The sequence below is a fragment of the Solanum dulcamara genome, chromosome 10 (genome assembly GCF_947179165.1).
Source record: "Solanum dulcamara chromosome 10, daSolDulc1.2, whole genome shotgun sequence".
In the NCBI taxonomy this organism is placed as follows: domain Eukaryota; kingdom Viridiplantae; phylum Streptophyta; class Magnoliopsida; order Solanales; family Solanaceae; genus Solanum; species Solanum dulcamara.
The window spans coordinates 47647205-47670376 of NC_077246.1; the positions used below are offsets into that span (position 1 = coordinate 47647205).

General features: G+C 35.4%; 1 long non-coding RNA gene across 1 annotated transcript; it reads right to left on the reverse strand.

Moving 5' to 3' along the window:
• Positions 1 to 709: 709 nt before the first annotated feature.
• On the reverse strand, positions 710 to 2761 carry LOC129871308 (uncharacterized). The gene is made up of 2 exons (XR_008762234.1): positions 2186 to 2761; positions 710 to 1113 (listed from the first exon to the last, which is right to left on the reverse strand). It is a non-coding gene; the product is annotated as an uncharacterized LOC129871308 (long non-coding RNA).
• Between the last annotated feature and the right edge of the window lie 20411 nt (positions 2762 to 23172).

Below are 23172 nucleotides of genomic sequence, written 5' to 3' on the forward strand. Positions count from 1 at the left end.
TAATTTATTTAGTAAGAACTCACTTGATTGTAGATTTGTTAATTATAACAGTTATACTCTATTTTAACTACTATTTTAATTAGCATCAAATATTGTAAACATATTAATGATTACTAAATTAATTAACTTAAAAGTCGACACCTAATTATTTTTATGGTAAATTGGGACGCCTAAATATTTAATTAATATAATGCTAAAATTAACTCAAATTAATGATCTACTTAACTTATGTGAATTTAGGTAAGGATTTTAGATATCCTAAAGGGAAGGGGTTAAGTATCCTTTAAGATTTGTTAAAAATGATTATCGACAAAACTTAGGTTAATTAATTAAAACTATTGATCTTTATAAAAAAAAATTAGGCAAAGAATTACGTCAGAAAACAATTCGATCTTAAAACTAAATAGCATACTTGAAATTTGAAAACTCTTTGCATTTGAAGTAGAACAACAGAATTAAAAAAAAAAATTGTTGTAACTAAAAATAAAGACTCACTCCTTTATTTTTTGCTTCAAAAGAAATCTAAGTGGCAATAACATGAATTAGACGAGCTCCTAAATATTTTAACTTGGACATTGCCATATTTGAAAGAATTATTTTTCGATATTTGCTAAAATAATGTACCGAACTACCAATTACCACTTTCTAAACAAGTATTCTAAGGCTAAAATAATGTTCTAAAGTTGATTATCAAACCAAGAGCTGCACATAAGAAACACATAACAATTAATAAATTATAAGATATCTAAAAGACAAACACAACAATCTTTTTGTCTTCTTCCCCTATTTTCATAGGTATTACAAAAGAAGGAGAAGAGTGAATGAAGAAGACGAAAGTAGACTCTAGATTTCTTCATGCTTCTTGATTTTGCTTTTGTTCGGAACTATTGCAAGGGAGAGAGACAAAGAGAATGAAAAGAAGATGCACGTCTCAAGTCTAGCAGCCCATCGAGTCTCAATGGAGACTCCTTGTGGGCTCCAATGTGCTCATGCAGACAACAACAACAACAAACCCAGTATAATCCCATAATGTGGGGTCTGGGGAGGGTAGAGTGTACGCAGACCTAACCCCCACCTTGAAAGGTAGAGCGGTTGTTTCCGAAAGACCCTCGGCTTTAAGAAAGGACAAGATAAAAGATCAGATAGGGGCAAACATATAGAAAACAAGATGAAAATAGGAATAGCAAAAGGGAAAGTCGTGGTAGAGTGGTACGGGAAGAAAGAGGCATAACTACAATAAATAAATAAATAAATAAGATAAGATAGATAAGACAGTCAAAGTACAACGGCGCCACAACTATAAACAAAAATATAATGCAGAAATCAAAAGGCAATAAACAATGAGCAGAACTACAACTACTATGGTGCAAAAGATGAATCACTTAGCCTTTAATCCTAATCTAAGTCCTCCACAAAGGAAATGTGCTCATGCAGACAAAGAAGAAGAAAAGAAAATCAGTAAGAAGAAGTTATCTTGAATAAAATGACAAGTGAATTAATGGTTGCACCCATAAATGATACATCATCTATGATAATATATAAATATTCCGTAAGCTGCATCTATTCTCAAAGTCGTCTGCCAAACATTCTTCACATGTTAAGATTTGATCCAAGAACACATTCTATTTTCTATGAACATTACCTCTGAACACATAAGCATGGAAAGGATATTATTAAGCCATTATAAATGAGCTTTAATTTATATATGAACATGACACTTAAGTAAAATAAAGAGGGTAAATCATGGACCATAGTCCTCACTTATACATGGCCCCTATCATGAAGTCAGTCTCTTGGTATTTCGAACTAAACACACATATCAAATCAAATTAAATTAAGCTTGTTTAGTTAAAATCCTAATAATATGATTTACATGAAATCAAATTAAAGAATAAAACTCAAGAGCCATGCTTGTCGTAAATGAAACATATTCTTGAAGATACTTTAGTTCAGATAGCCTTCTTTTAAAATCTACTGACTCACAACATGCTTATTAAGACATCAATACAGAGCAATCAAATACATTCCATTCTCATTTAGAATATATAAAATAACATAAGTCGATGTTAAGATATGATTTCTAAGAAAAGACAGATTCTACAGCTAGAGTTTAAAATAAACACATACTCATTTGAATCTAGCAGGAAGACAGAAAATAGATAGGAGGGATCTAAAGGTCACGAACCTTTTGTGGTGCAGCAAACTAAGGGGTCTTTGAGCCTCAGATGTATACCTTTTTTGTGAATCAAAGGGAGACTGACTCGAGTGAGTTGAAATGCAAAGTCTCTGTTGTGGCTGGTGCCAACAGGGAAGAACAAAGCTAAAGAAACTAAAAAAAAAAAATTATCAAGATTTTGGGTGAAGGAGGCGGCTATAAATTTGATGAGGCTAAAGTTTAACCAAGTATTTATAGCCATAAATTAGGGTTTCTTGAGCTGGAATTAGAGCTTGAGGTTTGGAATTTTGGTCAAAGGACTCAAATTTGAACATTTGAGGTTAGTTGGATCTTCAAATGATTGAGATGACAATAGCACGAAATGGAGAAGACAACCTCTTCCATGATTGAAGACCTCGTTGTTTATCTAGAAATGGAATAAGGGAGAAGAGGAAAGAAGAAGATGTGGCTGTTTGTATCTAGGATTTGGGTAAAGCCTTTGGTAGCTGGTTATATTTTTGACTGAATATCAGGCGATTAGGGCCGTTTGGGTGGAAACATGGGCTGCATTGATGAAGGAATTTTGGGCTCGTTTTTTGATGTAAAACATGGGTTAAGAAATGAGTTTAATTGGATGAAAAATAGGAGCTAGTTTGTTTTATAGTCATTTACTTCATTAAATTAATTCTATTGAGCTTTTAATTCAATAACTAGTGCAATATATAATTAATACGTAAAATTTAAAGTACTATTATTATAACTTTTCGCTAATAATTTAGCAAAACATTGACTTAAAACTAATTTAATAAGTAAGAAACTTGAAATAAGATGATGACAATAGAAAATTTTAAAAGATAACTTAATTTTACTTACAAAAACATGGCGCTTGTAAAACTATTGATAATAATAAAAATGTCATGACCCAAAATCGGGTCATGATGATGCCTACTACACCCCCAAGTAGGAAAGCCTAAAAACCCAAAACACATCTTGGAGAAGACAACTATTTAAGTATATAAAAAAATAATAAGCGGAAGACATTGTAATGACCGAGCCCGTCGTTACATAAAAATATCTGCTGTAAAGGTATACGAATCTCATTCATCGTAAGATTAGGATTAATACCTTGGTATGTGAGTGTATTAGTTGTAAATTAAGGTAGTGCTATGCTCTTATCTCAAAGTTGAGCTGAAAGTGTCTTTCCAATTTAGTTTTGGACTTGAGTGTAAACTAAGGTCAACTGCAAAAGACCATATCTCTTAGACTATAATGAATTAGGTGGCTCATGACCTATCAAATTAAATGTCTTTGAGTCTTCTTTCCAATGCCATCAAGTTTGTGTCATTTGGGGTTCAGTGTAAAAAGTTATGACCATTTTATTGAACATTGTCCGGACTGAGCCGCCAGAGCGGGATTTAGGCCGCTATGGCAGGACGGCTAGAGCGGGCTACGCGAAGTTAAATGTTATTTTCTGACCTAAAATATTTTTTTACTCCCAAAACTTGTCCAAGGTCAGTTTAGGGCAAGGGAGGAGCGATTTCTTTAGTTTTCCATCAATTTCCTCCTTTAAGAAAAGTTTTTTCATCAATCTAACACTCATTTGATTCTTTAGTCCATAGAAAACATAATTGAGGCCTTAAAAGATGGTTTGAATTTATTCTTGTAACGATCGAGCCCGTCGTTACCTAAAAATATTTGCGGTAAAGGTATACGAATCTCATTCATCATAAGATTAGGATTAATACATTCGTATGTGAGTGCATTAGTTGCGAATTAAGGTCGTGTAATGCTCCTATCTCAAAGTTGAGCTGAAAGTGTCTTTTCGATTTAGTTTTGAACTTGAGTATAAACTAAGGTAAACTTCAAACGACTATATCTCTCAGCGTAGAATGAATTTGGTGGTCCATGACCTATCAAATTAAAGGTCTTTGAGTCTTCTTTTCAACGCTACGAAGTTGGTGTCATTCGGAGTTCGATGTAAAACATTATAATCTTTTTACTGAATACTGTCCGGACTGAGCCGCCAGTGCAGGATTTAAGTCGTTGTGGCGAGAGCGCTAGAGCGGGCTACGCGCAATTAAATGTTATTTTTAGATCTAAAACATTATTTTACTCCCAAAACTCATCCAAGGTCATGTTAGGGAAAGGGAGGAGCGATTTCTTCAGTTTTTCATCCTTTCGTCAATCTAACATTTGTTTGACTCTTTAATCCTTAGAAAACATAATTGTGGCCTTAGGAGATGGCTTAAATTCATTCTAAGGTGGGGAAAATATGGTTTCATGAGGATTTTAGGGTGCAAGATCTTGATCTAATCTTAAAAATGGTTAATCTCTATTATTTATTACAATTCTCTAATGTTACCATGAAATTGATAGTTTAGGTAAATTAATGGTAGAAAAATCCTAGTTTAGGTGAAAAAATCATGAGTTTGGCCTAGGGTTTGGAATTTGCATATAATCTGAAAATATTTAGGCCATTTGTGATTTATTTTGTATTATACCATTATTTTAGACCAAAATAAGCTAAAGTTTCATTAAAGGAGTCAAGGTTTGCAATCAAACTTCTGCAGCAGTTGCTTGGTGCTTAGGTAGGCTAGGTTTCTCAATTTAGTAGTTATGAATTTGTTCTCATTGCGTAATGTTTCGTAGATTGACAGAAGATTTCATGTTTAGGACTTCGGGCATAGTGTCTGGATGGCTGAATGTGTTCTATTGCTGTTTATGCAGGAATGTGCTTTGTGGGTTATGATTATGTTGTGACTAGTGATGATAGTCTAGTTCTTGATTTGTAACCTTAATACTTCTTGTTGCTATGGTTGATGATCCTTGTCAAGTTAATGTGTAAGGAAATTGCTGGGTTAGAGTGAGATCCTGAGACTTGTGATAATCAAGGGGGGTCCAGTATGGGACTATTGATCCATATAAATATAGTATATATATATATATTTATATGTGTGTGTTCATAGTTACAGTTCCATGTAAAATGTTTGAGTAATGCACGTTCATGCAATGAAATGACTATTTGTAAACAATTACATACAATGAGCCCGATTACTTGATTGTGCAAGTATGTGAACTATTGGTGTGGATTATGATTATGTATTGTGATTATGATATTGGATCGTGTGTCGCATTCCGACACATTTATTGGATTGGCTATTACGTTCCAACACATATATTGGATTGGGTATCGCATTTTGACACATATATTGAATCGGGTGTCACGTTCCGACACATATTGGATTATGTGTCACACCGATATACTACTAGTTTGGGTATGGATTTCATGAGAGAACCATTGTGTGGCTATCATTTGTAAATTGATCTTGACTATATTGGTGATGATAGAAAAACTGACTTGATGAATATTTGAGCATGCCATTCTATGTAATAATTGATATGAAAGGACCAAAGGCTCAAGTGTTGCCATGTTAACAATTGTAATTGAGAATTACACGATGAACAGTATATTGCTCTTAAAATGGTAAAATGGTAATGTGCTTCTATAAATATGCATGTTCAAGTTATGCTATGGTTGCTAGATGCATCCATATTGTAGGTGTGAGACCGTGGTAAACAAACAGAGAGCAATTGATGTGTGGTTTAGTAAAATTAGTGACTTAGAGTCAGATATTGATGGTGTCCTATTGGTATATGTGAAAAAAGGGATTGAGAGAGAAGTCAGAGTTACTGTCTCCGGCCAGGCCACTCTAGCAAGGCCGCCAGATCGGGATAGGTCCCGCCACAGCGGGCTAGTACGGTTAAGAGGAAAGTCTTAGTTCACTTAAATATTTACCTCTTCCACATGAGATGTTAATTATTCTAGGGGCCAGGTGGTATTGTTAGATAGAGTTGTAGTGGCCCGTAGTTTGAAAACTCCTCTATGTGATAGAAAGGTTAGGCCTTGGTTTGTATTAGAGTTGGAAGTAGATAAACTAGAAGGGATGAGAGTTAGGCTTGAACGAATTTAATGAGGTTATCGAGAATAGTAAGAGTTGCGTATAAAGGTTTGGCGGTGTATTTCTTAAGAGCATGTTTTCTTCTCATTGATTTCCTTATATTATGCGGTGGGTATCAGGTCGACCGACGATGCCTATCAGTACATGTTGTGTGTACTGATACTACTCTTGCTATGACACTTGGCATAGTCTAGTTGCAAGGTCAGTGATGTTTCTTTGGTGAAGATGAAAATGATTCTCCAACAGCTTCTACTCTTCCTTCCTTATGGTTGGAGCTGTGTCATTACTTTATTTATACTCTATATCTTTAGAAGCTCTTGTACCTGTTTAGACTAGTATTCTTGGGAGTGTTAAAGTATTTTTCTTGTGAGAAAACTTGGAGTTTTAAAAATTTCATTTATGGTGTTTTCACTACTCTTGTGGATATTAATGGCTTTTGGTCAAGCTTCCGCATGATATTTTCGTAAGGGTTCTCCTATCTAGGTGTTAGAGTTAGTGCCCGCATGACTTGATCGGTTAGGTCGTGACAGACATGAATATCAAATAAAAAATGGGTCATATCATAAATCCATATTTTGTTGTAAAATATACAAAAGAGGCCCGAAAGTGACCAAGAAGATGCCCTAACACAAAACCTCAAACTTGATGTCATGTATACAGGAGCTACTAAGTATAGAAAAGCTATACATACAAGGGAGATGACTAATCAAAATACAAAATACAAGTCAGTAGAAAAGTGGGAAAGTAGCAAGTCTCTGAACGTCAGGAGCTCACCATGATCTGAGTCTATTATGGTCAAGAAAGATCCAACGCTCACGGAGGGTGGCTCAAACTGAGAGCTGCACCAAAGAAAAGATGTAGAGTGTAGTATGAGTATCAAAATATGAGGTGTATATATATATATATTTCATGTCCCAAATTAGGAGAGGCTCAACAGACATTCGGTACCTCACTTGATTGAGTGAACCAACATATACATAAAAGAAATGAAACTATGAAGACCAACAAGGCCGCCACAATAACCTGGTAAAGCAAGATGACTAGACCGGTGAGGTCACAACAATATCAATGAAATCATATAACCCAACAAGGTATGTCCACAAGCCGACAAGGCTGCAACTGAAATCATATATACAATAAGCTGACGAGGCTATAAATAAAAGTTGAGAAGGCCCAACAAGGTATGTCCACAAGTCTCTACGAATAGTATAACCAAACCGGTTGGGACAAGTCCCCAACAATACCAACAACTATATACAAAACTCAAGTATACCAAATCTATAGAAAACCAACAACTTGAGGAATAATGGAGCTTACCAATCTTCAGCTGAGACCTCACCCCTACTGCGATGGACGATCAGGACCTCTGTATGAAACTGCAGCATGAATGTAGCATCCCCAGACAATGGGACATCAGTACGAATGAAAATGTACTTGAAAGGCGAAAATAGAATCATAAATAGCTGCCGTAAAAAGGGTAATAGAGATACCACCTGAAACTGAAACTATGATAACCTCCATGGCCGACGTCTGACCTCATAATTATTAAATATACATAGTATGCCCGTATAATCTTATGTCATGAATGCATATATATAAATGCAAATGCATGCCATACCGAACTAATTGCTAGCAATGGTGGTCTCTTTCGATAGTTAACCGACATCATATTGCCAATCTGTGGCCATCTGTATAATATATATAGTCTTCTAGGCAAATGGGCCCCTTACCTCCGCTTATAGCTCGGAGTCCATGCATTACATGTCATGTAAGATATGAATTTTGAATGCACATAGTAGGCCATAATAAGAACTTAGCCAATCTTGGCTCATTGATACTCTTATTCTCATAATCTCATAATCACTTCCGTATAACATTCAAATGCCTTGTAGAAACTCATATGCTTTTAGAATAAACCTGAACACTCAAATCAACTCTAGAAAAGTAACTTAAATCTGAAGATGTTCATAAAGAGCTTAAGGTGCTTAAAGAATCTTATCATAACTTCAATTAACTTTTGTATGATCATTTACCCCTATGAAACTCATAATAAACTCGAAGCTCTTGACTCGAATTCAACTTAGAAAATTAATCATTTAGAAACTCAAAAGGAAACTGACATGCCTGACTTGATTTAAGAATGACTCCAAGATGGTAATAGTATGATGCTTTTTAGAAATAAGGTGGTTGGACAAGTATATAACCAAAAGAATATAGTACGAGATTTAGTATCAATATCATTTTCTAATAACATTTTCGTAAAGTTTTTGACAAGAAAGAATGAATTAACAATTCCTTAGATACAATGTAACAATTTCCAACATTCATCCTCACTCTTAGGATAACAACTCGCTAATAGTCATAATGAATAAGAAATTCGCCACAAAATAACTTCAACTGTCAAACATACTTCACAATTTTACAAGCCCGATAATGATACAATAAAATCAAGAATTAAGATCAGCTGACATCCCAATGCCCTTTACAAAGGGTCTTCCTAGCAATAGAATAGTAAAAACGACTCATTCGATGATTAATAATTTTTAAAATTCATGCTATATGAAAAAGAGAGTTTTGTCCTAACATACCTTAGCACTAGCGTCTCGATGCTACCATTAACTCCATCTAGCCATTTTCCTTTATATATATATATATATGTTGGCTAGTAGTAATAAATAACTGATATGCATCACCCTATAATGCCTTTGATGATGAAAGTAGTTGAACAAAATCTCTTATGGAACATACCTTAGCATTAGCGTCTCGAAGCTACCACTAACTCAATCTAGCCATTTTCATATATATATATATATATATATATATATATATATATATATAGATAGATAGATAGAGAGAGAGAGATAGAGAGAGAGAGAGAGGGGGGGGAGGCTAGTAGTAATAAATGATTGATATGCATCACCCTATAATGCCTTTGATGATGAAAGTAGTTGAACAAAATCTCTTACGGAATTACATACACATACGTACAGTAACTTACATAAATTATGGTTCTCCTTTGCTATTATTCTTTCATGGAAAATTTAAGAAAATAAGCAGTTCAGCATTAAAAGTATACTACACAGAATAATTACATACTTACTTTGAACATATCTTATATAAGTATACTACACATAATAATTAAATACTATGTTAAAATGGCAAGTGGCTGCCTCCTACAATTTAAACAAATTGTTCCCACTCCCCTCATCTCCACGTGAAGGTGACATGACAATCAACCTCTTATTCCATTACGTATTTATTTGGATATTGCGTAGGTTCGTGGTAAAATATATACAACTCTCTGAGCATATTATAATTGATAGAAGATTATTTTGAATACAACCTACCTCATAAAATGGCAATTTCTTGACATAACTAGACTTACTATCTCCGCTAAATTATCAATAAATTATAAAAACAACTTATAAAATAAATATATACACAAATATATCATAACTAAAGAATTTTTTTCCATAAATATTTCAGATATTTTTTAAAGCATAGTTTTTTAAAATCAAATTTCAATTTAAAATACCAAATCGTGTACTATACTATAATAAAATTCTCAAATTTAGGCTCATAAGCTTTTAACACGATATGAATGACAATCGTAAACACCTGAGGTGTTACATCCTCCCCCCTTAAAAACATTCATCCGCGAATGAAAATTACACTCACAAGGCTAAGTCTAAGAATTCAGTAGAAGTTTTGGAAGAGGTTCATTTGTATACCAAACAATTCTAAACCTAAAACTAACCAAGCCCCATCTATATGTCTCACAGGGCGATATTAAGCATATAAACAAGAAGATGCTCAATTAAATTATCAATTAAAGCTTAACACATAGGCAACTCAATAAGAAAACTTACCTTTACTTACCTACTTAAGTAGGTGCGCATGAGATGCCATATAATATGAACAAGCACATCACATAGAATTCATAGATTAAAACAAATGAACATGCAATCATATAAACTATTTGATTTTTTTAAAAAGGGCTTTAACCCATGCATATGTGGGCCTTGTAGAAGTATGACGTATGAACGATTAAACATAGGAAAATATGTTATTTATATGCAAATAAAATATGAACTACACAACAATATACATACTAGAAAAGTCTCAGACATTCATTATTATGTAATATTTAACGTGTAACCTTGTGATTAAGAGAGATATGAAGCTGCTTCAAGCATAAGTTCTTAGGCTTTGAAATTTTATATCATCCAATTAGCTTAAGTTTAACATAAGAAAATGTGTTCGATAACATTTAAATAGCTAAACTTATAAACCTATATCCTTTCTACAACTTAAACATTTAGCACATGCAAAAGAAAATATAATATTTATAAAACAAATGACATATAAGCAAACAAGCTATAAAACATGTGACATATTGTTAAGTAATTCTCTAAATGGATAGTGACTTTTGTTATGCAATCAATATAACATTAAACGACTTATTATACTTATTATATAAGAAAAAATAATTTTTGATACGTTTAGCATGGAAGTAATCGATTTATAATACATAGGCATATGATATATAACTGAATATTTTGTGAGACAAATAAGCCTTGAACCATAAAGCATATATGTTAACATTTTTTTGAAATATGTAACATGTAAACAATTTTCTGTGAAACACATAGAGTATAAACAATTGATTTGGGTAAAAATTAATTTCTTATGAACAGATGATCTATAAATAACATTTAAGTAGATAATTCTGAAGGAACACCTGATATATAACTACTAGGCTTTATGCGAAAGGTGACATATTCAGACATAGATTATTTTTTTTTTGTTTTGAAATAATTACATTTACATCCTATAGGCAATAAATCATATATCATTTCAGTGGTTAAACTTCAACACACTAATTAAATAAAATTTTGAAAGAAATGTATAATACCCAGAAAAATTATTTATGAGGCATGTGACATATAAACAAGTGATTTACAACATCTATAACATATAAGCCATAAATCGTAAACTCGTGGGTGTATATTATTTAACGTGTATGCATATAACATGTGATCTAGCATTTTATAAAGCATGTAATGATGATCAAGAAGCCTGTGAATCTTGTAACATTTGAGGTCTTATCCTATGAAATATATAACAAATAAACACGTTCTTTAGGAAATAGGTGAAATGTTAACAATGATTCATATCGCGCGTAACCTATAAATAATTAATTTAAAATGCAATTAACATAAAATAATTACCTAATAAGAATATTACACTTGTCTCAATATCTTTTTGAAATATATAACATGTAAGCACGTTATTTATAAAATAAGTGATAGGTTGTGGATAAACATTTTAAATGATTCAAGACATGCAGATAAATAGCCTATGACAAGTGGGCAGATAACCTATAGCATATGTACACACAATCATGTGATCGAGTCTTCTATAAATCAAGTAATATATATATATATATATATATAACAATAAGAGCCCGTTTGGATTGGCTTTAAGTTGGTCAAAACCAACTTAAAGCCCCTTTTTAGCTTTTGGACGTGTTTGCCTAATGCTGACTTTAAGCCATAAAGTTCTTAAAGTCAGTCAAAAATGAAAAGTTAGGATTCCTAACTTTTTTTTTCCAAAGTGCTTAAAGTCATTTTCTTTGACCATGAAAATTACTTTTATATCCCTTATATTTTAACTAAATTCTCAAACTACCTTTTTTTATTCTTTTAACCCTAAAATTCACATCATAAGCACTTTTATCCAAACACTCAACTGCTTATTTATAAAAATAACTTTCAGCACTTCAAAGTTCTAAAAGCACTTCATACATAAAAGTTATTTTTTTAAGCCCATCCAAACGGGCTCTAACTCATGAATCACGTAATCATGTAAATTCTTATCTTATGAAACATATGGCATATAAATAATTAGTTTGTGTACCACATATACAAGTTTCATTCAAGAAATAAGTAAGCCCCTTATGGGTTAGAAATTAAGTTTGGATAAGCTTATAAATAAAATTGTGACAAAATGATAAATAACCTTTGATGGATAACACACAAAGAACTTGATAGGCCATCAAATAAAATTACCCTCAAATATACATAGTTAGGTCTCATACTAGAGATCATGAATATTCTCGTATACATATACTTAGATTAAACAACTCTTCCTACTCATCTTATTAACTCCAAAAGATTTTTTGAATGACATAATTATTCAAATAATATTACCATATTACGATAAGGACTTCAAGAAGTTCAAAATACAATAAAATATTTTCTTATGAGATGGTCCACACATAAAACTTATGAAAAAATTTCTTATGAAAATAAGATAAATGATCACTAGGAGACGTAAGATACCTTAGGTGGATCTAGGGACCTTCGTTACCCCTATATAGATATAACACAAAATAATAGACATACATCAAATACCTAACATGAAATCTATAGAATTCTTACAGAGTGAACTCTTATTATTTTTCTTCGAATAAGGACTCAAAACTGGAGACATACCATAAAATTTATTTCTTATAGCAATACAAGATAATTAAGATTTAACAATTTAAAAGCTAACTCATCATGATTTCTTTTAAAAAATTATGAGCTATAAGTATTTATCGATTCAAATCGCTAAGAAAAGTATGATATGAGAATAATTTTTCTTTTCTCTTTTTTTCCAACATTTTCTAAAGAAATTTTACAAATAATTATGAATATCGACCATGATTAATGACTTAAATGGAGAAGGTGAAGAAATATATCTATATATATAATCAATAATGTGAATAAAATAATTAGGACAAGTATTTATTTAAACTTTCATAAAGAACATTTATGTCACAAAATTCATGTTGAGGAGAGTGAATATGTGCCACACTTCAAGTAACATCTATCATGTGAGCTATTTCTTTATAAATAAATAGCATATACTTGATAATTCACATAACATGTGACTACAGAAAAGGGGTCGATTATTTAAGTAATGTCATTAATTCCAAAAGGGAATTTAGTTGGTAAATTGAGAACCTATGAAAAAAAGTACCAGGCATACCCTTACACCATGGAACACATAGCGCATATAGTCTTACAAGTAAATGTATTATAATATATTCATATATATATAGATTTTTAACAACTTACTCTTATAGGTATCCAATGACATGACCAGCTAAAAAATATTCAAGGGGGTCATATTTTCTATGGTTTACAATTTATAACATATCTAGCATATTCGTCAATATATAAAATATATGCATTTTCTATATGAAACTAGCGACACGTAAGAAATTGATCTAGTGTAGAACATATTTCATGGACAAATTTCTTACAATACAACTATAGTAAAACAAATAATTTCTGCAATAATAAGAAAGATAATATACAACTAGCAGCTTATAAACCAGGCGACAAGTAATAACTAGTATGTAAGGTGCATAGCACACATGATCATATAAACAAGTAAAGTACAGTAGTAGATGCACATATGAACTTATGACGTAACTCACTAGCTAACTAGTATCTATGTAAGTTATGCAATCATTCCTTTAGCCCATAGAAAAGTCGCATCCTAATTGAGACTTCTTTTACATACACACATATACACATTTATATACATACATACATACATCAGATAATTCAAATACACTTGATTCTTGAAGAAACCAACTTATCTTAAGCTTGAGAAGATTGGCGATGACCAAGAGTTGAAGAAAACACTAAGAAACAGTCATTACACATTTTGGAGATTATGGAAAATAAAATCTCTAAGTCTTAATATAAAAACAACAAGTTTGGCCGACATTCCCTTAAGTGCCACATGTCCCACAATGATTGAACAGTACATATATTTGTCATAAAATGGACATAAATGTTTACTCCAAAGTCGTATTGACAAACGGTTTATTTTTATGGAAACTAGACTCAAATACCTTTCATTTAATAGGTCGTACGAGCTCTAACTCTTTATATATTAGGATATATGCTCATTCAAAGTTAGATGATAAATTGGTTCACTTAAAATATTCCTCCATAATGAACCTTTAAACTTGAACTTTTTTTAATGATCTCTTTGGCCTATAACTTTTGTATAACACTTCCAATAACTTAATATAAGGATTACTTGGTATTCATAACCATTAAAAATAATATTCTCCCAATATTACATCGATGCATCGGTATTTACGAGTCACAAATATACTTTAAATTACGGGTTATTACACCTAGGTTGTATCAAGGCTACAACACTAGTATATGAGAGAGAAAAATACAGAGAAGGATGTCGAGCCTCAGGTAAAGCCCATTATTCACTAGCCGGTGGGGTCCAGGCCATTCCAGCCACCACCCGCACCAGTTATAGCTCCTGAGCTGTAGGCATCCATCATGAAACTTATAATAATGTTAGGGGATATGCAGCAGTAGGCCCCAGCTCAGTAGGGTTAGCCTACCACGGTAGCTCTAGAGGTCCAGCCGATGGGGTCCAAGCCATCCTAGCCATCACCCGCACCAGTTATGGCTCCCGAGCTGCAGGCATCTATTATGCAACTTCTTACAATATCGGGAGTATAAAGCAGTAGGCCCCAGCTCAGCAGGGTCAGCCTATCACGGTGGCTCTAGAGGTTCAACGGCCACTAGCCCCTATCATCGATCAACCAGCCATAGTTGATGGAGCCATGTCTCTATGCGAGCAAAAGGTGCTTGAGATATTTCAGAGATTGTCCTGCCTAGATTTTCCTGAGCTGTAGGGAAGGATGCCCAGGAGTTTCTGATTACATGCTAGGAGTAACTTTAGTACTAAGGACTTGTGAGGTCGAAAGGAGCCAAATTCACCGCTCACCAATTCTATAGTCCCGCCAGACATTGGTGGCGCTTGTATCTATCGACCAGGCTAGTTAGGTTACCGTTGGTCTCACGAAAGGAGTTTTTAGAGGCTTTCTTAGCCAAGTACATACCATGGGTCGTTAGGGAAAGGCTTCGTGATCAGTTCTCTATGTTGGACTAGAGCTCCATGACCATCTTGGAGTACGAGGTGAGGTTTCATGAGCTGTCTCGCCATGCCATTATGATATTGCCCATCGATGAGGAGAGAGTCCATTATTTTGTGCATGGACACAATTTTTAATTGAGACTGAGACTATGGATTTAGTAGGATGATCATTTTTATATATTATAGATCACATTTGCATTATAGAGCATATTTATCGCGAGGCCCACAGGGGTAGCGATAAGAGGGCTTTTTACCAGGGTAGTTACAACGGGTCCTAATCTAGGGGGAGAGAAACTTACAATAGGCCTTGCCAGAGGTTCCGACAGGGTCAAACTATCTAGCTTGTTCAGGCGGCATTACCTGCTTTAGAGAGTAGCCAGCACCATTAGGATGGTCCTAGCACGGGCTAGAGTTAGAGGGGATCAGATTCGGGATCTTCAGGTCTTGCTGGTTGTATTATTATGGGTCGTTCTTCTTAGGTATATTATGACTGCAGTGAACTAGACCATTGGTCTAGAGAGTGCCTCTGGTGAGGGCGTGGGGCAATTGATCCAGCTCCTACTGCATCCAAGCTAGTTTCAGTAGTATCCCTTCCAGCTAGAGGTGGTGGTCAAGATTAGGATCATCGAGGTAGCCAACTGGGTGCTAGAGGTGGAGTACGGGGAGGTAGGTCAAGTAGTAGATCAGACAGACTAGACAGAGGTGTTCAGGGCCATTTCTCCATAGCCCTAGCAAGGGTAGAGGCAAAGGCATCTGACTATGTCATTATAGGTATGCTTTTATTATGCCATCAGCCTGCCACAATATTATTTTATTTGGTCTCTACTTTTTCGTATGCTTCTGCCAATTATGCTCTATATTTAGGTATGAGTTCAAAGTCCTTGGCAGAGCCAATTCATGTTTCGACCTCGGTAGGTGAGTCCTTGGTAGTGAATCAAGTATTGCAATCTTTCTTAGTGATTATCCTGGGTTTTATACTAGAGTTGATCTTATTATGTTAGATATGGTTGATTTTGATATGATTCTGCGCATAGAATGGTTATTCCCCTACCACGTGATTTTAGATTGTTACACTAAGACTGTTACCTTAGCCATACCTGTCATTTCTCCGGTGTTGTGGTAGGGTTCATATAGCCCCATACCAAGAAGGATTATCTCTTTTATAGGGGTGCAACGGTTGGTTTATTTTAGGTGTTTAGCTTATTTGGCACATGTGGTGATGTTAGTAGGGAGGACCCTTCGATTGATTCAGTTCCTATAGTTTGGGAGTTTGCAGATGTATTTCCTACCGACCTACCAGGCCTACGCCAAAAATGTGATATTGATTTTACTATAGATTTGGAGCTAGACACCAAACCTATTTTTATTCTGCCTTATCGAATGGCCCATGTAGAGCTCAAGGAACTCAGTGTTCAGCTTGAGGGCCTCTTAGGTAAGGGTTTATTCGGCCTAGTATTTTTCCTTGGAGTGCCCAATCCTATTTGTGAAGAAGAAGGACAGTACAATGCGGATGTGTGTTGATTAGAGGTAGTTGAACAAGGTAACATTGAAGAACTTTACCCCATGCCTCGTATTGATGACCTATTTGATTAGCTTCAAGGTACCGTAGTGTTTTCTAAGATGGACTTGAGATTTGATTACCATCAATTGAGGATTCGGGCAGCGGACATCCCTAAGACCGCATTTAGGACTCGATGCAGCCACTATGAGTTCCTAGTGATGTATTTGGGTTTGACTAATGCCCTTGATGCCTTCATCGACTTGATAAACAATGTATTCATGCCATACCTTGATTATTTTTTCATAGTCTTCATAGATGACTGATGTGTATCTAAAAGACGATTTACGACGCCCAAAATATAGAGTTATTACGAGTACTGAAGCACATTTTATTAGTTGGATATGCGTTTTACTTAGTTTTAGGGATAAATGAAGTATGCATGAGTTGGTGTCATTTGTCTTGATATGATGAACTTTTGATGAGAAGTGGATTGAAGTTACTGTACGTAAAGCTTACTAATGGTCATGGAGACTTGTACTGGACATATGGAGTTGAAATGAAAAAGTTTGATCAAAGGAACAATACCACGAGCCTCACCATGGCTCGTGTTGAATTAGACGGTCAGTGGTGTCCACCTGTGGAAGGCATGGGACAAGGCAATGTAAGAAGCTGGGGAATTGGATTAAGTGTGTACATCATAACAACCATTACTGGCCATGGTCCGCAATATGCCCCATGTGGATAGTCGTCCAAAAGAAGTCATCCAATAAATTGGCTATGGAAAATACCAAGAGACACCACCATGAGGTGTGGTGCTCACCACTGGCCTTGGTGGGTGCCATGGTGGGATAGCCAGCCATAAATGGCCAAGGACAGCACCACAAGACACCACCACGAGCTGTGGTGCTCACCACTGGCCATGGTGGGTGTCATCAAAGAGTCCTGGAAAGCTATCTTTTTGAGGTTTCCTAGTGTAAAACCCCAAAAATTTTGAAATTCCTAAAAAGAGGAACAAAGAATGAAAATAGAGAAAAATGGCTTGAGGTGTTGACCATGAAAGCAATCACGGGCTATGGTGAGCACCCCGGACCGTGGTGAGCAACCTTGATAGAGATTCAGAGGCTTAAATCTGTAGGGAAATAACCATGATGAGGGACCACAGATCGTGCTAAGCACCATGGGCCGTTAAGACCTCTACGGTGACCCCTCCCCTAAGGCCCTAAGAAATTTCCCAAGTCGACCTCTTATATGACCTGCACCACGGCAATGGTTCACGGACATTAATTCCCTCCACGGACCGTTAAATTCTCCATGGAGAAAGTTCAGAGACTTACCCTGTAGAATCCCCATAAATATTTCCTAAGTACCTTACCATAGGACCCCACCACGGGCTATGGTGAGCACCACACACCGTGAAGGGTCCTAGTGAGGCCAGTTTGATCAGTTTTTTAAAAAGGCATTTTGGTCTTTCCTTGTGTTTTAATATTGGAGTGTAGTTGTTTTGGGGACTGAATTGATGTATCTAAAGACCTTAAGCCCTTCCCAAGCCCTCATTCTCACACTTAGACTCAAGACACACAAATTCTCTCCTCTTAAATTCTCTCCATGAGTTTCAAGCCAAGTTAGGGTTTCATCTGAAGGCATCTTCAAGTCTCCATTCCTTCTCAAACTTTTATTAGGGATTTGTTTCCCCAAGGTATTTGGGTATCATCCATGGGTCCTTCCACCCATGGAGCCCCAATGATTTCTCAACTTGATATTTTAATTTTAGCAAATGAAAACTTATGGGTTTTATATGATAATTCCAAATGCATAGATTGTTGTCAATTTGAAGTTGAGTTACCTATATTGATGTATATTGACTCTTAATTTCATGAAATGAATGATTTATCAAGGTTCTTATATGAAGGCATAAAAATAACTTTAAAGTATAATGGTGGGTTGTTTTAAGATATTTTAATTGATGCATTTTCATCATTCTCATGTATACTAGCATTGTCTTAAATATATTTGAAAGTTGTATGAAATGAACGAACCTAGTTTTCTTATGTTGAAATAAAGTTGAATTGAAAGTTTTGACTCCAAGTTTTTCTGAAAGAAAATGTTTATGTTTTAAAGGAGTCTTATAAAATGAAAGAAGGATTGAATGATGATGGAAGGGCTTTTTAGCCAAAGAATGGATTCAATGTGATAAGGACAATTATCATATATTTGAATCAAAGAAAAGGTTTTAATGAGCTATTCCACCTAATGATGATATTGATGTCTAAAGTTATACGAATATTTATGTTATTATGATATTAAAATGTAATTATGTGGGATTGACCTAGCACTGAATGTAGCATGTATATGGGGACTCGACCTAAGGGATCCTTAAGTAAAGTCTCATGTTTCATTAACTATGCGCCAACTTAGGAGCCCGTGTAGGCTATTTAGGCTAGAGGATCCACAAATAGCCCTTAAAGTTAAAGTTAAAGAAATGATTAAAGTTGAAAGAGTTCTACCCGACAAGTAGTCTCCCCGTTCCAATGTAGGGGGTTATGTTATATTACATGTAATAGCTTGCATGGTCTTAAATATCGGTTACAGACATCTTCCCACAAAATGAATGTTTTAATGAAGTATATGATGATTTTTCTTGAATGCATTCACTTATGTACTTGAATTATAAATGACTAAACATTTTCAATTATATTGCATGCTTGCATACTTAATACATTCAATGTACTGACACATACTCCTTGCCTAGATGATATCACCATTAAGGGACCGGTGTTGCTCCACATTCTCCTCCATATGGCTAATTAACTCATTAAAGTCTACATACCGCTTCAAATAGGGTCTTGTTCATAGTTCTGAAGTTCTCCACAACTATGAATAGGAGGCTATGGGACGTTTAGAAAAGTTTTCACTTCTTTCAAATTCATGTCGTTCCCTAAAGTTTCCTAAGACTTCCTCTAACTAATGAACCATTTTGTGTTCTCTAGATATTGCCTCGAGGAAGAGCATCTCCAAAAGCAAGGGTCGATGATGAGGACCAAGCTCCTCCGGCCCCTGATGCTCCACATTATAAGGAAGGAGTAACCCATGCAAAATTTTGCAATATCATCACATTGTTGGCTCAAGCCATAGTCAACCAATGGAATCAAGGTATTCCTCTTCCTCAATTGCAAAATCTAGCTTCTAGGATTCAAGATTTCAAAAGGATAAATTCTCCCAAGTTTGATGGTTTGAAAGTAGATGAGGACCCTATAGAGTTCATTGATGAGGTTTACAGGATTCTGGCCATTATGGATGTGCCTCCAAATTAAAATGCCAAATTAGTGGCCTATCAACTCAAGGATGTGGCAAGAGTTTGGTATAGGCAATGGGTCATTTAGAGAGGTGGAGATATGAGGCTGAAAGAATGGGAAGAGTTCAAAGGTGCTTTTTTAGACCGCTTCTTTCCATTGGAGCTAAGGGAGGCCAAGATACAAAAGTTCATCAAACTTCATCAAGAGAGTGTGAGTGTGAGAGAGTATACCCTTAAATTTACAAAATTTTCCAAGTATGCTCTCTTCATGGTCTCCGACCCCAGGGCAAGGATGAACAAGTTCATTTATGATGTCTCTAGCTTGGTGTCCAAGGAATGCAAAATGTCCATGTTGGCCAAAAATATGGACATCTCCTGACTCATGACATATGTAGAGAAAATTGAATAAGAGAAGTTGAGGGAGAGGTCAAGAAGGTTCAAAAAGACTAGAGTGGATGGTGGAGGGTTCAATCCTCAAAGGTCCAGTTATGGTAGAAGTGGAAAAATCCAAGGTGGGAAACAATTTATGGGATAATGTTCCACTAATATCCCTCCTCCAAGCTTCAAAAAGGACAAGGGTTCCAACCCAATGGACCCAAGAGATAATATTGGTTCTCTAGCTTTCCCCGCTTGCAAGAAGTGTGAAAACATTCACAAAAGGGAATGCTTATCCAGCTCCAATGCATGCTTCAAGTATGGTAAACTGGGTCATCATACTCTAGATTGTAGAGGTGGTGGTGGTAGGTATCAAAGCCAAATTACTCATGGTCAACAAGATCAAGGAAGTGGCCAACGCACCAACCACTTCTATGCTTTGCATGGGAGGCAAGAAGCTGATAAAGCACCAAATGTTGTTACTGGTATGTTAAAGGTCTTTACTTTTGATGTGTATGCATTGTTAGATCTGGGTGCAAACTTGTCATTTGTTACTCCATTTCTAGCAAATAGGTTTGATGTGTTACCCAAAATATTAGTAGAGCTTTATTTGGTGTCTACCCTCATTGGTGAGTCGATTGTTGCTAGAGAAGTCTATAAGGGTTATCCCATGTCTATCTTGCATAAAGTTGTTCCTTGTGATCTCATTGAGCTTGATATGGTAGATTTTGATGTTATACTTGGGATGGATTGGTTGCATGCATCTTATGCCTCTATAGATTGTAGGACTTGTTGATTCAAGTTTCAATTCCCAATTGAGTCTATTCTTGAATGGAAAGGTCATGATTTGGTAGTAAAGGGTAAGTTCATATCTTGTTCAAGGCCTGAAAGTTGATTGCTAAGGGTTGTATTTACCACATTTTGAGGGTTAGAGATGTCAACTCTGAAAGTCCCTCTCTTGAGTCAATGCCATAGTCAATGAGTTTTCCGATGTCTTTCCCGATGACCTTCCTGGTATCCCTCCCAAAAGGGAAGTTATTTTTAATAATGATCTCCTAACCGATACTCAACCTATCTTCATTCCTCCTTACTGAATGGCTCCGGCTGAATTGAAAGAGTTGAAGGAATAATTAAAATACTTGTTACAAAAAGGATCATAAGGCCTAGAATTTCACCTTAGGGTGCTCCCGTATTGTTTGTAAGGAAAAAGGATGGGTCGCTTTGAATATGCATAGACTACCATCAACTGAACAAAGTGACCATTAAAAACAAGTACCTAATCCCTAGAATAGATAATTTATTTGATTAATTGCAAGAGGCAAGTCATTTCTCCAATATTGACCTTCGGTCTGGCTATCACCAACCAAGGGTAAGGGAGTGTGACATTTCCAAGACGACATTCCAAATAAGATATGGTCACTTTGAGTTTATGGTAATGTCATTTGGATTGACGAATTCCCCGACGGTGTTTATGGATCTAATGAATAGGGTATTCAAACCCTACCTTGATACCTTTGTGGTGGTTTTTATTAATGACATCTTAATTTACTCTACGGGTGAGGAAGAGTATAAGAATCACTTAAGGGTTGTGCTTCAAACTTTGCGGGAAAGGAAACTATTTGCTAAACTTAATGTGAATTTTGGTTGAAAGAGGTGGCCTTTCTTGGTCACATAATGTCCGGCGATAGGATCAATATTGATCCTAAGAAAAAAGAAGTGGTCAAGAATTGGCCTAGACCATTGTCTTCTTCAGATATTAGAAGCGTCTTGGGTCTAGCCAAGTACTATAGAAGATTCGTGGAAGGGTTCTCTTCTATCTCATCTCCTATGAAAAGTTGATTTAAAAGAAGAAGAAATTCATATGGATGGATGAGTGTGAGTTTTCAAACCCTAAAAGATCGTCTTACCTCCGCTCCTATTTTGACTCTTCCGGAATGATTAGAAGGGTTTGTGCTCTATGTGATGCTTCAAAGATTGGTTTGGGTTGTGTCTTGGTGCAAAATGGTAAGGTCATAGCCTAAGCTTCTAGACAATTGAAAGTACACGAGCATAACTATCCTACCCATGATCTTGAGTTGGCGGCCGTTGTTTTTGCTTTAAAGATTTGGTGGCATTACCTCTATGGGGTACATGTAGATGTGTTCACTGACCATAAAAGTCTTCAATATGTGTTCACCTAAAAGTACCTCAATCTAAGGCAAAAGAGGTGGCTATAAGTCCTCAAGAACTATGACATGAGTGTGTATTATCATCCAAGTAAAGCAAATGCACTTAGTAGAGTGTCTATGGGTGTATGGCCCATGGATAAAGAGAAGAGAGAGTTGGAAAGGAGGTTCACCGATTGGCTAAATTAGGGGTAAAGTTGAGTGGTACCGATGATGGTGGTATGGTTGTTCATAATGGGTCCAAATCCTCTTTGGTGGTGGATGTCAAGTCAAAACAAGACCTTAACTCAACATTGTAGAGTTAAAAAGGTTGGTGAAGGAAAAGAAAGTAGAGGTCTTTTCACAAAGGGAGAGATGGGGTACTATAGTATCAAGGTCGGTTGTGTGTTTTAGATGTGGATGGCCTAAGGAGTTTGATTTTGGAGGAAGCTCATAATTCTTCATTCTTTATTCATCCCGATTCGACCAAATTATACCGCAACTTGAAGGAGCTTTATTGGTGGGGTGGCATGAAAAAGTACATAACAAGGTTCGTGTCTGAATGTCCGAATTACCAAAAAGTGAAGATTAAACATCAAAGGCATGGTGTCCTAGAACAAGATATTGAAATACCTACTTGGAAGTGGGAAGATGTGAATATGGATTTTGCAGTGGGTTTGCCTCATACTCGAAAATATCATAATTCAATTTGGGTAATTGTTGATAGAATGACTAAGTCGGCTCACTTCCCACTGGTTAAGACCTCTTATAGTGTCGAA